Here is an 11,365-nt window from a genome sequence, read left to right as displayed (position 1 = left end):
CTCTGTCAAAGGTGAGCACAGCGGTTTTGTCACAGCCAGCGGAGATGCTCAAGCTCGAGAGCAGTCTGTGAAGAAAAGCGAAGGAGCACAGGGTGGGGAAGTAGGGGGCAGCATGAATAGAGGGATTAGTGGGGTCACAAAGCAGAAGCAAGGCGTGGGAAGCTACGTGATCAGGAAAGACTTCGTGGGTGTTTTGCCCGGGAGAGTGTGGTTACTACTTGGAAGCTGCAGGGCTTTTAACCAAAAGCATCGGGCACTTCCTTCGAGCCGGAATCGAACCAGCGACCTAAGGATGTCCGCAAATGTCTATACAATCTACAGTCCTCCGCTCTACCAGCTGAGCTATCGAAGGGTGCATGCTATCAAAGCTGGGTCATTGGACTTTCTGCAAACAGAGGGAGCCACATCCCTGGAATGCTTGAGGTCCAATACGCGTTGGGTTGGTTGGGACCCACCTTGGAAGAGAACCCTGCGCCGCTTGACACCACGCCCCTTTCAGGGCGGAGCAAATCCTCTGGGCGAGGGTGCCTGGTGTCTCTCGGGCTCTGATAGCCACCATCCACGAGGAGGAGCTCTCATCTGTGACAGCCTTCCTCTCCCTGAGCATCCACCTTTCTACAGGTGAGGATGACAGCCCCCAGTGGCCTGAGAGAAAATGAGAAGGTGAGTCAGCGAGGGCACAGGGATTGGCGAGGTGGTTGGGTGGGTCTAGTCGGGGAGAGAACGCTGGAGGAGGAAAAGAGGAGAACCCTAATGGGCGCTGGATAGACAGCTGACAACTCCAGCCCAACCTCAGGGTCTGGTGCAGGTCTCTAATGGGCGCTTCCATAATAGTCTGGCCTCTCTACTCCCTCCCCTACCACACACACAGGGCCCTCCTCCCCAGGTGCCCCGCCCTTCTCCTCATAGTTGTCTATGCTCACATTTTGGTGCATTGAGGTGCACTGGGAAGTGAGATGAGGAAATCTCTCCCAGGCTTGCAGAGGCACATGTGAGATACCCTCTTCTGCAAACAGGCCGAGAATTCCAATCAGAAGCTGCCGATTTCTGAAGTAGGGCAAAGTTCTGTGGGTTTCCTTGAAAAACAAGAAGCCAGGTAGAGGACAGAAGTGTGAGCTTTGGACTCCTTATCCTGAACCCACATCTTTGCCAAAAGTTTCAGATCCCATCTGGTGTGTGCCCACCACTCCGAGACCACTGAGGCACCCTCTCTGCAGCAGAACACCTAGAGGAGGACAGGAAGCCACACCCACGGGACCTAGCCTCCATTGAGTTTATGTCCACTTCCTGTCTTATGGCAAGTGGGTGTGGATCTCCGAGAGTGAGGATCAGATCCTCACAGACCTCCTGCTACTCTCTGCCATGGCACAGCTGGGAAGAGTGGGCACCTGGGCTCACCTTCACTTGTGCCAGCCACCAAACCCATTTGTTGGCTCACCTCTGGTTTTTCCCCAAAGCACTGAGCAAAGGTTCCAAGGGCTCTGGTGACTCCACGCCCCATCAGGAATATATCCAATGAAGGCCTGAGGTGCTACCTTTGGTCCCTCTTTGTTAGCTGGTCTTTGCCTTTGGTGTCATTGGAGCTGGGGTCTCTCTGTGCCTCCAGAGCCATAGAAGCATCCCGGAGCACTGGTGGCACCAAAGAAGAAAGGTTGACACAGTCGGGGTGACGTGGGGGAGAATAGGCGGTGGCAGGATACCAGGAGCTGCTTTCCATTTGAAAAAGATATGTGCAGTAATATGTGCAGTATCCAGTTTGAGAGGCACAATTAAACAGTTCATGTGGACCCAGCAGGTAGTAGATGGGGCAAGCCAGTCCTAAGCAGGCTTCAGAAGGCCATGCTTTCCTGGGCCATTCAGTTTGGAGTACTCTCTGATAGGTTGCATCTTTACATCAAACATCTGGAAGCTTTTTCCAAGATTATGTGATGAGACCAAAGGATGCTCATTGGCTTTCTTCTCTGCCACATACCCACCAAACCCACTCCAGCTCCCCAGAGTTGAAGCTTCACTTGATTGATAAAGCCCAGTCCATTTCTGACTGGGCCTCAGCACATTTTTCTTGGGAGTAGGAGAACCCAACTATGCCTCTAGGTCCCAGAGCAAACGCTCCAAACTGCTTAGACCCACGAGGCAGTGGCCAGTCTAAGGAGGCAAATTCATGTGCCTCTGTATAAAGGCAGCTGTCACTCAAGCTTTACCTCTGCTCCCTGCCGTGGACCCAATAGCCCCTAACTCTCCAGGATCACTGAAGCTGTTTTGAAGTCTGCACTTCTTTGGTACTCCCTTTCCCTTTCCCTCACCCTCCCAAGTAGGCAGGGCACTTGGTGCAGGTGTTTTTGCAGACTTTGAACTGAGTATTAGATATCCTTACTTTTCCAGCAGTAGCCAAACTTGGCTGTAGCAACATAAAAACTTGTGAAGGCTCAGGAAAGATGAAGCTTGATGGGTCTGGAACAGGGGGATGGGTGGGCAGTTTGTAAATACAAGTGGAAAGGCGTAGGATGGTGGGGGCACGAATTGGGATTTGGCTGGGTCACAAGGCAAGGGGCACTGTTTTGCGCTGAAGACTACGAGGATTCGGGAAGAATGAATAGGCTCCCAGGCCTGTGATCAGGAAAGGCAGGATTTTGTTGGGTTTTCCTGGGGAAAGTGTAGTTATGACTGCAAGGCTGCAAGGTCTTTGACCAGGAACAGGTGCAGCCAGGCAGCATTGTGCGCAAAAGAGTCAGGCACTTCCTTCGAGCCAGAATCGAACCAGCGACCTAAGGATGTCCACAAACGTTTCCGCAGTCTACAGTCCTCCGCTCTACCAGCTGAGCTATCGAAGGATGCACACTGCTAAGGCTGGGTCACTGGACTTTCTGCAAATGGAGGAAGCCAAGTCCCTGGACCACCGGAGATCCAATACTCGTTGAGTTAATTGGAACCCGACTTGGAAGAGAACTCTGCGCCGGTCTCCACTGCGCCCCTTCCGGACAGAGCAAATCCTCTGGGCTGTTGGGGCGGGGCGGGGGGGGGGGGTGCCTGGCGTCTCTGGGGCGCTGATAGCCGCGATCCACGAGGAGGAGCTCTCACCTGTGGCCTTCCTCTCTCTCTGCATCGCTCTTTCTGCGTGTGAAGATGACAGTCCTTAGTGGCCAGAGGGAAAATGAGGTAAGACGGCGAGGGCAGAGGGGTTGGTGAGACTGATGGGTGGGTCCAGTGGAGGAGAGGACACTGGAGGAGGAAAAGGGGAGAACCAGCATGGGCGTGGTGTAAGCAGCTTCCAACCCCAGCCTAGCGTCAGGGTCTGATGGAAGACCATAAGGGGGCACTGCCCTAACAGCCTGTCCTCTACTTCCCACCACCTCAAACACACTCCTCTCGATGTGCGCGGCCCTTCCACCCACAGTGTCCTATGCTCACTTTTTGGAGTATTGAGGCATAATGGGAAGAGAGGGAGGAAATGCGGGAGGATAGGTGGAGGCCAGGTATGGTGGCTCGCACCGCAATCCCAACAATTTAGCGGGCCGAGGTGAAAGGGGCGTTTGAGCGCAGGAGTTCGAGATCAGCCTGGGCAACATAGGGAGAAGCCATCTCTACAGAAAAACTTTTTAAAAGTATCCGGGTGTGGTGGCCTGCACCTGTGGTCCTGGCCACTCAGCAGGCTGAGGTGGGAGGATCATCTGAGCCCGGGTGTTCGAGGCTACAGTAAGCTGTGATCTTGCCACTGCACTCCAGCCTGGGCGACAGAGACAATTAAAAAAAAAAAAAAAGATATGTGGGGAGAGAGTAGGGCCAGGGGCTCACAGATCACCATGTGATACCCATTACCTCTAACCCCAAAGGCCAGCATAAAAGCTTCGATCCAATCCTCTGCTACTGACAAAGAATCCTTTCCCAGAGGCTGCTGCTTTCTAAAGTAGGGGCCCCTGGAAAGAAAAGGGGGCTGATGGAGGACACCAGGTGAGCTTTGGACCCCTTACCTAGGCCCCAAATTGTTACAAAGGGTTCATATCCCATATGGTGTGTGTCCACTATCCCAAGACCACTCATCACCCACACAAACAGTGAGACAGGTACTGGTGGCACAGCAAGCTGAACCCAAAAGACCCACCCTTTATTGAGTTTATAGGGGAAAAGTCACGGTCAGGGATCACCCACACTTTTGCTGATGACCAAACACCACTCAATGGCCCACCTCTGTTTTTTCCCTCAAAGCACCAAGCCTAGGTTCCAAAAAACCTGGTACCGCCACATCTTATCAAGGACATATCCAGTATAGAACAAAGGTTCTACTTTGGTTTCTGTTTGCTGATCTCTGCAGCAATGTCATTCGAGGCTGGGATCTCTCTGGGGCTGCAGAGCTACAGAATGTTGCTGGGGCACTGGTGAGCCCACAGCTCTGCCCCTTTCCATCAGCAGTGGGAAGCAGGAAAGGCTGATACAACAGAGAAGAGGTAGGGAATAGGCCGTAGGGGGAGAACAGGAGCTGCTTTCTAGGAGGGGAAGACATGTGTAGTCTCTAGTTTGAGACGCAGAGTGAAAAAGTAGTTATGCCCATCGGGTAGGGGAGAGTGGTCACCGGGTTCCCAGAAGGCCTCTGAGAACCAAATTTCCATCACTGTTTTGCTTGCAGTGCTCTCTGTGATAATTTTCATCTGTATATCAAGTGTCTGAAGATTTTTTTTTTTTTCCCCCAGAGCATAGGATGGGACCAGGGGACACTCATTGTGGTTCCTCTCTGGCTCATACTTTGATGAACCCACTTCATCTTCCCAGAGGTGAAGCCCAGTTGGTGAAAGTCAAGCCCATTTCCTGCTTCATGCTCTCAGACTGTGCCAGCCATCTTCCTCTTGTAGAAGGTGCAACCTTCCAGCTGTGCCTGCAGAGCCACCACATAAAAGTGAGCATGCTGCTCAGATGCAACAAGCCAGTGGCCTAAGGAGGTGAACCTGTGTACCTCTGCAAGGTGGCAGCTGCCACCCAAGCTTCAATTCTGCTCCCTGCCATGGACCCAACAGCCCCCAACCCTCCCGGGTCACTGAAGTTCTTTCCAAGTCTGCCCTTTTATACTCTCTTTCCCTCTCTCACACCTTCACAACCAGTAAGACACTTGGTATAGGTGTTTTTGCAGACTTTGAACTGAGTGGAAGGTATCTTTCTTCTTCCAGCAGGAGGCCAAAGTTTACTGTAGCAACATTAAAAGGTGTGAAGGCTCAGGAAATGTGAGGCTTGGTGTATGTGGGAAGGGGGCACATTTTTGTTCTCAACCTGAAGGAAAATGTTATGGAGCCAGTGGAAGCCCTATTTATTAAGAAAATCTCAGGGCGGCAGCTCTCTCCCACAAATAGGCAAAACAAAACAGAAATGAACATTTTCTGTCTGTATACATCTATACATTACAAGCAAAAGATAATGAGAGAAATAGAGTCAGAGAAAAACAGAGAGAGAGAGAGAGAATGCTCAGATAGAAAAGCATTTGCTAGAGACCCGGAGAAGGAGATGAGAGAGAGAGAGCGTAGAGAGCATTTTTTTTTTTTTCCTGAGGATGTCACAGTTGTCTCTGACCATTTTCTCTTCCAGCAGGCTTGATCTTCTAGGAGTTGATGGTGGGCCCACTGGTTTAATAGATCGAGAGATCTATCAATGGTGAGCACACAATGTTGCTAGAGTCGGTGGCCCTCAGCACCCAGAGCAGTCTGTGGATAAAAGTGAAAGAGCTCTGGATGGTGGGGGTGCGAAGGGGGTTGGGGAGAGGGGCTGACTGGGTCACAAAGCAGAAGCAAGGGGCGCTTTGCGTTGAAGAGTACCTGTCCCTGGACTGTGGGAAGAATGAGTGGGCTTACGGGCGTGTTTCCTGGCCACAGCACAGGTGATCAGGAAAGGTTTCTCTGGCTTTTGACTGGGAGGGTGTGGGTGGGTACTAGTTGGAGGCTGCAGGGCGTTTGACCAGGCACCAGGTGGCATTGCATGCAAAAGTATCGGGCACTTCCTTCGAGCCGGAATCGAACCAGCGACCTAAGGATGTCCGCAAATGTCTGTACAATCTACAGTCCTCCGCTCTACCAGCTGAGCTATCGAAGGGTGCACGCTGCAAGAGCTGGGTCACTGGATTTTCCGCAAATGGAAGAAGCCAAGTCCTTGGAAGGCTGGAGTCAACACACTTAGAGTTGATTGGAACCCGCCTTAGAAGAGAACCTTGCGCTGGTTGCCACCGCGCACCTCTCAGGGTGGAGCAAATCCTCCGAGTGTGGTTTCCTCGCGTCCCAGGGCGCTGATAGCCACAATCCAGGACGGGAGGCTCTCGCCTGTGGCCTTCCTCCACCTGTGCATCTCCCTTTTTACAAGTGAGGATGACAGCCCTCAGCGAAAGAAAACAAGAGGGTGAGAGGGCTCGATCAGAGGGATGGGCGAGGTGGATGGGTGGATCCTGTGGGACAGGGGTTGCAGGAGGAGGAAAGAAGAACTCGGAAAGCTTCTGGGTGGGCGGTCGCTATCCGCAGACCAGCTTCAGGGTCTGCTAGAAGTCCTTAAGCAGCCCTTAAGCAGCCCTTTCCTAAAACTCTGGCCTTCCTACTCCCTTCCCGGCCAACACACACATGCCCCTTCTCCCGATGTGCCTCCGCCCTTTTCCCTACAGTGTCCTATGCTTGCTTTTTGGCGCATTCAAGTGTGCTAGAAGTGAGAGAGAGAGAACAAATGGGACTAGGTGAGAAGAACTCGCCCAGGGCTCGCAGATGCACTGTGATACCCTCCTTCCTCCCCAGCGCCCACCTGGGGCTTGGCTTCCCTCCTCTGCAAACTGACCAAGAACTCTTTTTTTTTTCTCCCCCAGAGGCTTCCTCTTTCTGAAGTAGGGCAAGTATATTAGTCCGTTTTCATGCTGCGGATAAAGACATACCCGAGACTGGGATGAAAAAGAGGTTTAATTGGACTCACAGTTCCACATGCCTAGGGGGGCCTCAGAATCATGGCTGGAGGTGAAAGGCACTTCTTCTTCTTCTTCTTCTTCTTCTTCTTCTTCTTCTTCTTCTTCTTCTTCTTCTTCTTCTTCTTCTTCTTCTTCTTCTTCTTCTTCTTCTTCTTCTTCTTCTTTTTTTTTTTTTGAGATGGAGTTTCACTCTTGTTGCCCAGGCTGGAGTGCAATGGCGCGATCTCAGCTCACCGCAACCTCCGCCTCCCAGGTTCAAGCGATTCTGCCGCCTCAGCCTCCGGAGTAGCTAGGATTACAGGTATGCGCCGCCACGCCCGGCTAATTTTGTATTTTTAGTAAAGACTTGGGGTTTCTCCATGTTGGCCAGGCTGATCTTGAACTCCTGACCTTAGGTGATCCACCCTCCTCGGCCTCCCAAAGTGCTTTGATTACAGGCGTGAGCCACCGCTCCTGTCCAAGGCACTTATTACATGGCAGAGGCAGGAGAAAATAAGAGAGAAGCAAAAGCGGAAACCCCTGGTAAACCCATCAGATCTTGTGAGACTTATTCACTATCCTGAGAATAGCACTGGAAAAACTGGCCCCCGTGATTCAATTATCTCCCCCTGGTCCCTCTCACAACACGTGGGAATTTTGGGAGATACAATTCAAGTTGAGATTTGGGTAGGGACACAGCCAAACCATATCATTCCGCCCCTGGCCTCTCTAAATCTCATGTCCTCACATTTGAAAACCAATTATGCCTTCCCAACAGTCCCCCAAAGTCTTAACTCATTTCAGCGTTAACCCAAAAGTCCACAGTCCAAAGTCTTATCTAAGACAAGGAAAGTCCCTTCTGCCTATGAGCCTGTAAAATCAAAAGCAAGCTCGTTACTTCCTAGACACAATGGGGGTACAGGTATTGGATAAATACAGCCATTCCAAATGGGAGAAATTTGCCAAAACGAAGGAGTTACAGAGCCCGTGCAAGTCCGAAATCCAGCGGGGCTGTCAAATTTTAAAGCTTCAAAATGATCTCCTTTGACTTCAGGTCTCACATCCAGGTCACACTGATGCAAGAGGTGGATTCCCATGGTCTTAGGCAGCTCCACCCCTGTGTCTTTGCAGGATACAGCCTCTCTCCGAGCTGCTTTCCTGGGCTGGCCTTGAGGGTCTGCAGCTTTTCCAGGTGCACGGTGCAAGCTGTCAGTGGATCTACCATTCTGGGGTCTGGAGGATAGTGGCCCTCTTCTCACAGCTCCACTAGGCAATGCCGCAGTAGGGACTCTGTGTGGGGGCTCTGACCACACATTTCCCTTTCACATTATCCTAGCAGAGGTTCTCCATGAGGGCCCCACCCCTGCAGCAAGCTTTTGCCTGGGCATCCAAGCGTTTCCATACATCTTCTGAAATCTAGGAGGAGGTTCCCAAACCTCAATTCTTGACTTCTGTGCACCCGCAGGCTCAACACCACGTAGAAGCTGCCAAGGCTTGGGGCTTCCACCCTGTGAAGCTACAGCCCAAGCTGTATGTTAGCCCCTTTCAACCACAGGGGGAGCAGCTGGGACACAGAGCACGGAGTTCCTATGCTGCATACAGCACTAGGACCCTGGGCCCAGCCCACGAAACCACTTTTTCCTCCTGGGCTTCTGGGCCTGTGATGGATGGGAGGGGCTGCCGTGGTGGTCTCTGACATGGCCTGGAGACATTTTCCCCATGGTCTTGGGGATTAACATTAGGCTCCTTGCTACTTGTGCAAATTTCTGCAGCCAGTTTGAATTTCTCACCAGAAAATGGGTTTGGGTTTTTCTTTTCTATCACATAGTCAGGCTGCAAATTTTCCAAACTTTTATGTTCTGCTTCCTATATAAAACTGAACGCCGCCGGGCGTGTTGGCTCACGCCTGTAATCCCAGCACTTTAGGAGGCCGAGGCGGGCGGATCACAAGGTCAGGAGATCAAGGCTAACATGGTGAAACCCTGTCTCTACTAAAAATACCAAAAAAAAATTAGCCGGGCGTGGTGGCGGTCGCCTGTAGTCCCAGCTACTCGGAAGGCTGAGACAGGAGAATGGTGTGAACCCAGGAGGCGGAACTTGCAGTGAGCCGATATCGCGCCACTGCACTCCAGCCTGGGCGACAGAGCAAGACTCCATCTCAAAAAAAAAAAAAAAAACAAAAACAAAACTGAATGCCTTTAACAGTACCCAAGTCACCTCTTGAATGCTTTGCTGCTTAGAAATTTCTTCTGCCAGATACCCTAAATCATCTTACTCAAGTTCAAAGTTCCACAAATCTTTAGGGCAGAGGCAAAATGCTGTTAATTTCTTTGCCAAAACATAACAAGAATAATCTTTGCTCCAGTTCCCAACAAGTTCCTTATCTCCATCTGAGACCACCTCAGCCTGCATTTTATTATCCATATCACTATCAGCATTTTGGGTAAAGTCATTCAACAAGTCTCTAAGAAGTTCCAAACCTTCCCACATTTCCGTGTCTTCTTCTGAACCCTCCAAACTGTTCCAATCTATGCCTGTTACCCAGTTCCAAAGTCACTTCCCCATTTTTGGGTATCTTTTCAGCAATGCCGCACTCTACTGGTACCAATTTACTGTATTAGTCCATTTTCACGCTGCTGATAAAGACATACCCCAGACTGGGATGAAAAAGAGGTTTAATTGGACTTACAATTCCACATGGCTGGGGAGGCCTCAGAATCATGGTGGGAGGCAAAAGGCACGTCTTACATGACAGTGGCAGGAGAAAATGAAAGAGAAGCAGAGCAGAAACCCCTGATAAACCCATCAGATCTCGTGAGACTTATTCACGAGAATAGCACAGGAAAGACTGGCCCCCATGATTCAATTACGTCCGCCTGGGTCCCTCCCACAACACGTTGGAATTTTGGGAGATACAATTCAAGTTGAGATTTGGGTGGGGACACAGCCAAACCATATCAGCAAGGTTCTGTGGGTTTCCTGGAAAAATAAAATAAAATAAAATAAAATAAACAAACAAAAAAATGGTGGTAGAGGACAGAGGTGTGAGTTTCTCCTGACACCACGTCTTTGGCAAAGGTTTCAGATCCCATCTGGTGTATGCCCACCACCCCAAGACCATGGAGACACCCACCCCCCAGCTGAACACCTAGTGGGGGTACAGCAAGCCACCCCAAGGGACCTAGCGTCCATTGAGTTTAAGTCCACTCCCTGTCTTATGCTAAGTGGGTCTGAATGGCCAAAGGTGAGAGTCAGATGCATGAACACCCCTTGCTACTCTGTCATGTCCCAGACTGGAAAAGTGGGCATCTGGGGTTCACCCTCGCTTGTGCTGGTCACCAAAGCCCACTACCTGGCCCCCTTCTGCTTTTGCCCTCAAAACACCAAACTGAGGTTTCAGAGGACCTGTGCCTCCATGTCCCATCAGGAACATATCTAATGAAGACCTAAGGTGCTACCTTTGGTCCCTGTTCACTGGTCTCTGTTTTTGGTGTCATTGGAGACTGGGGTCTCTCTGCAGCTCCACAGCCATACAATCGTCTCAGAGCACTGGTGAATCCACGTCTTGGCTCCTTTCCACTAGCAGTGAGAAGTGGGAAAGATTGACACAGCCGGGGGAACGTGAAGGGAATAGGCAGTGTTGGGGGAGATCATCTGCTGCTTTCCAGGAGAAGAAGACACATACAGTCTCAAGTTTGAGACCCACAGTGAAGCAGTTCTTGTGGCCATAGAGGGAAGGGGAGGGCAGGGACCCAGTCCTCAAAGGGCTTCAGAGGGCCATGCTCCCATGGACCACTGGGCTTAGAGTGCTCTCTGTGATAGGTTGCATCTGTACACCAAGTGTCTGATGCACATTTTTCTGAGATCTTGGGATGAGACCAAGGGACACTCATTGGCTTTCTTCTCTGCCCCATACCCACAAAACCCACTACATCTCCACAGATGTGAAGCTCCACTGGTTGGTGAAAGCCCAGTCCATTTTCTGCTCCATTCTCTCTGACTGGGCTTCAGCATATTTTTCTCAGAGGTAGGAGAGCCCAACTGTGCTGCTAGATCCTAGTGCAAAAGGTCCAAACTGCTCAGACCCACCAGGCAGTGGCCTTTCTAAGGAGGTGAATTTGTGTGCCGCTGTATGATGACAGATGTCACTCAAGTTTCACTTCTGTTTCCTGTCATAGACCAACAATCCCCAACTCTCCCAAGTCACTGAAGCTCTTTTCAAGCCTGCCATTTTGTACTTCCTTCCTGCTCTCGCAGCCTCCTAAGTGGCAGGTGTTTTTGACATCTTTGAACTAAGCTGTGAGTGTTAGGTATCCTTACTCTTCCAGCAGGAGCCAAGCCCAGCTGTAGCAAAATAAAAAGATGTGAAGACTCAGGAAAGGTGAGGCTTGAGGGATTTAGGACAGGGGTGAGTGGGTAGACACACCATGTCCTCATCCCATGGGGCAACCTGACCTTGCCAATGGAGGT

General features: G+C 51.0%; 1 long non-coding RNA gene and 3 other non-coding genes across 4 annotated transcripts; 1 reads left to right on the top strand and 3 right to left on the bottom strand.

Moving 5' to 3' along the window:
• Positions 1-258: 258 nt before the first annotated feature.
• On the bottom strand, positions 259-352 carry TRNAY-GUA (transfer RNA tyrosine (anticodon GUA)). Its single transcript has 2 exons — positions 316-352; positions 259-294 (listed from the first exon to the last, which is right to left on the bottom strand). It is a non-coding gene; the product is annotated as a tRNA-Tyr (tRNA).
• A 2,385-nt stretch (positions 353-2,737) lies between these two features.
• TRNAY-GUA (transfer RNA tyrosine (anticodon GUA)) lies at positions 2,738-2,831 on the bottom strand. Its single transcript has 2 exons — positions 2,795-2,831; positions 2,738-2,773 (listed from the first exon to the last, which is right to left on the bottom strand). It is a non-coding gene; the product is annotated as a tRNA-Tyr (tRNA).
• A 211-nt stretch (positions 2,832-3,042) lies between these two features.
• Positions 3,043-5,209, top strand: LOC129526586 (uncharacterized). The gene is made up of 2 exons (XR_008671254.2): positions 3,043-3,156; positions 4,686-5,209. It is a non-coding gene; the product is annotated as an uncharacterized lncRNA (long non-coding RNA).
• A 766-nt stretch (positions 5,210-5,975) lies between these two features.
• TRNAY-GUA (transfer RNA tyrosine (anticodon GUA)) lies at positions 5,976-6,069 on the bottom strand. Its single transcript has 2 exons — positions 6,033-6,069; positions 5,976-6,011 (listed from the first exon to the last, which is right to left on the bottom strand). It is a non-coding gene; the product is annotated as a tRNA-Tyr (tRNA).
• Between the last annotated feature and the right edge of the window lie 5,296 nt (positions 6,070-11,365).

This window comes from Gorilla gorilla, chromosome 15 (assembly GCF_029281585.2).
Source record: "Gorilla gorilla gorilla isolate KB3781 chromosome 15, NHGRI_mGorGor1-v2.1_pri, whole genome shotgun sequence".
Taxonomy (NCBI): domain Eukaryota; kingdom Metazoa; phylum Chordata; class Mammalia; order Primates; family Hominidae; genus Gorilla; species Gorilla gorilla.
The sequence above is the reverse complement of the archived record's forward strand: the minus strand, read 5'-3'. Positions and strand labels throughout refer to the sequence as shown.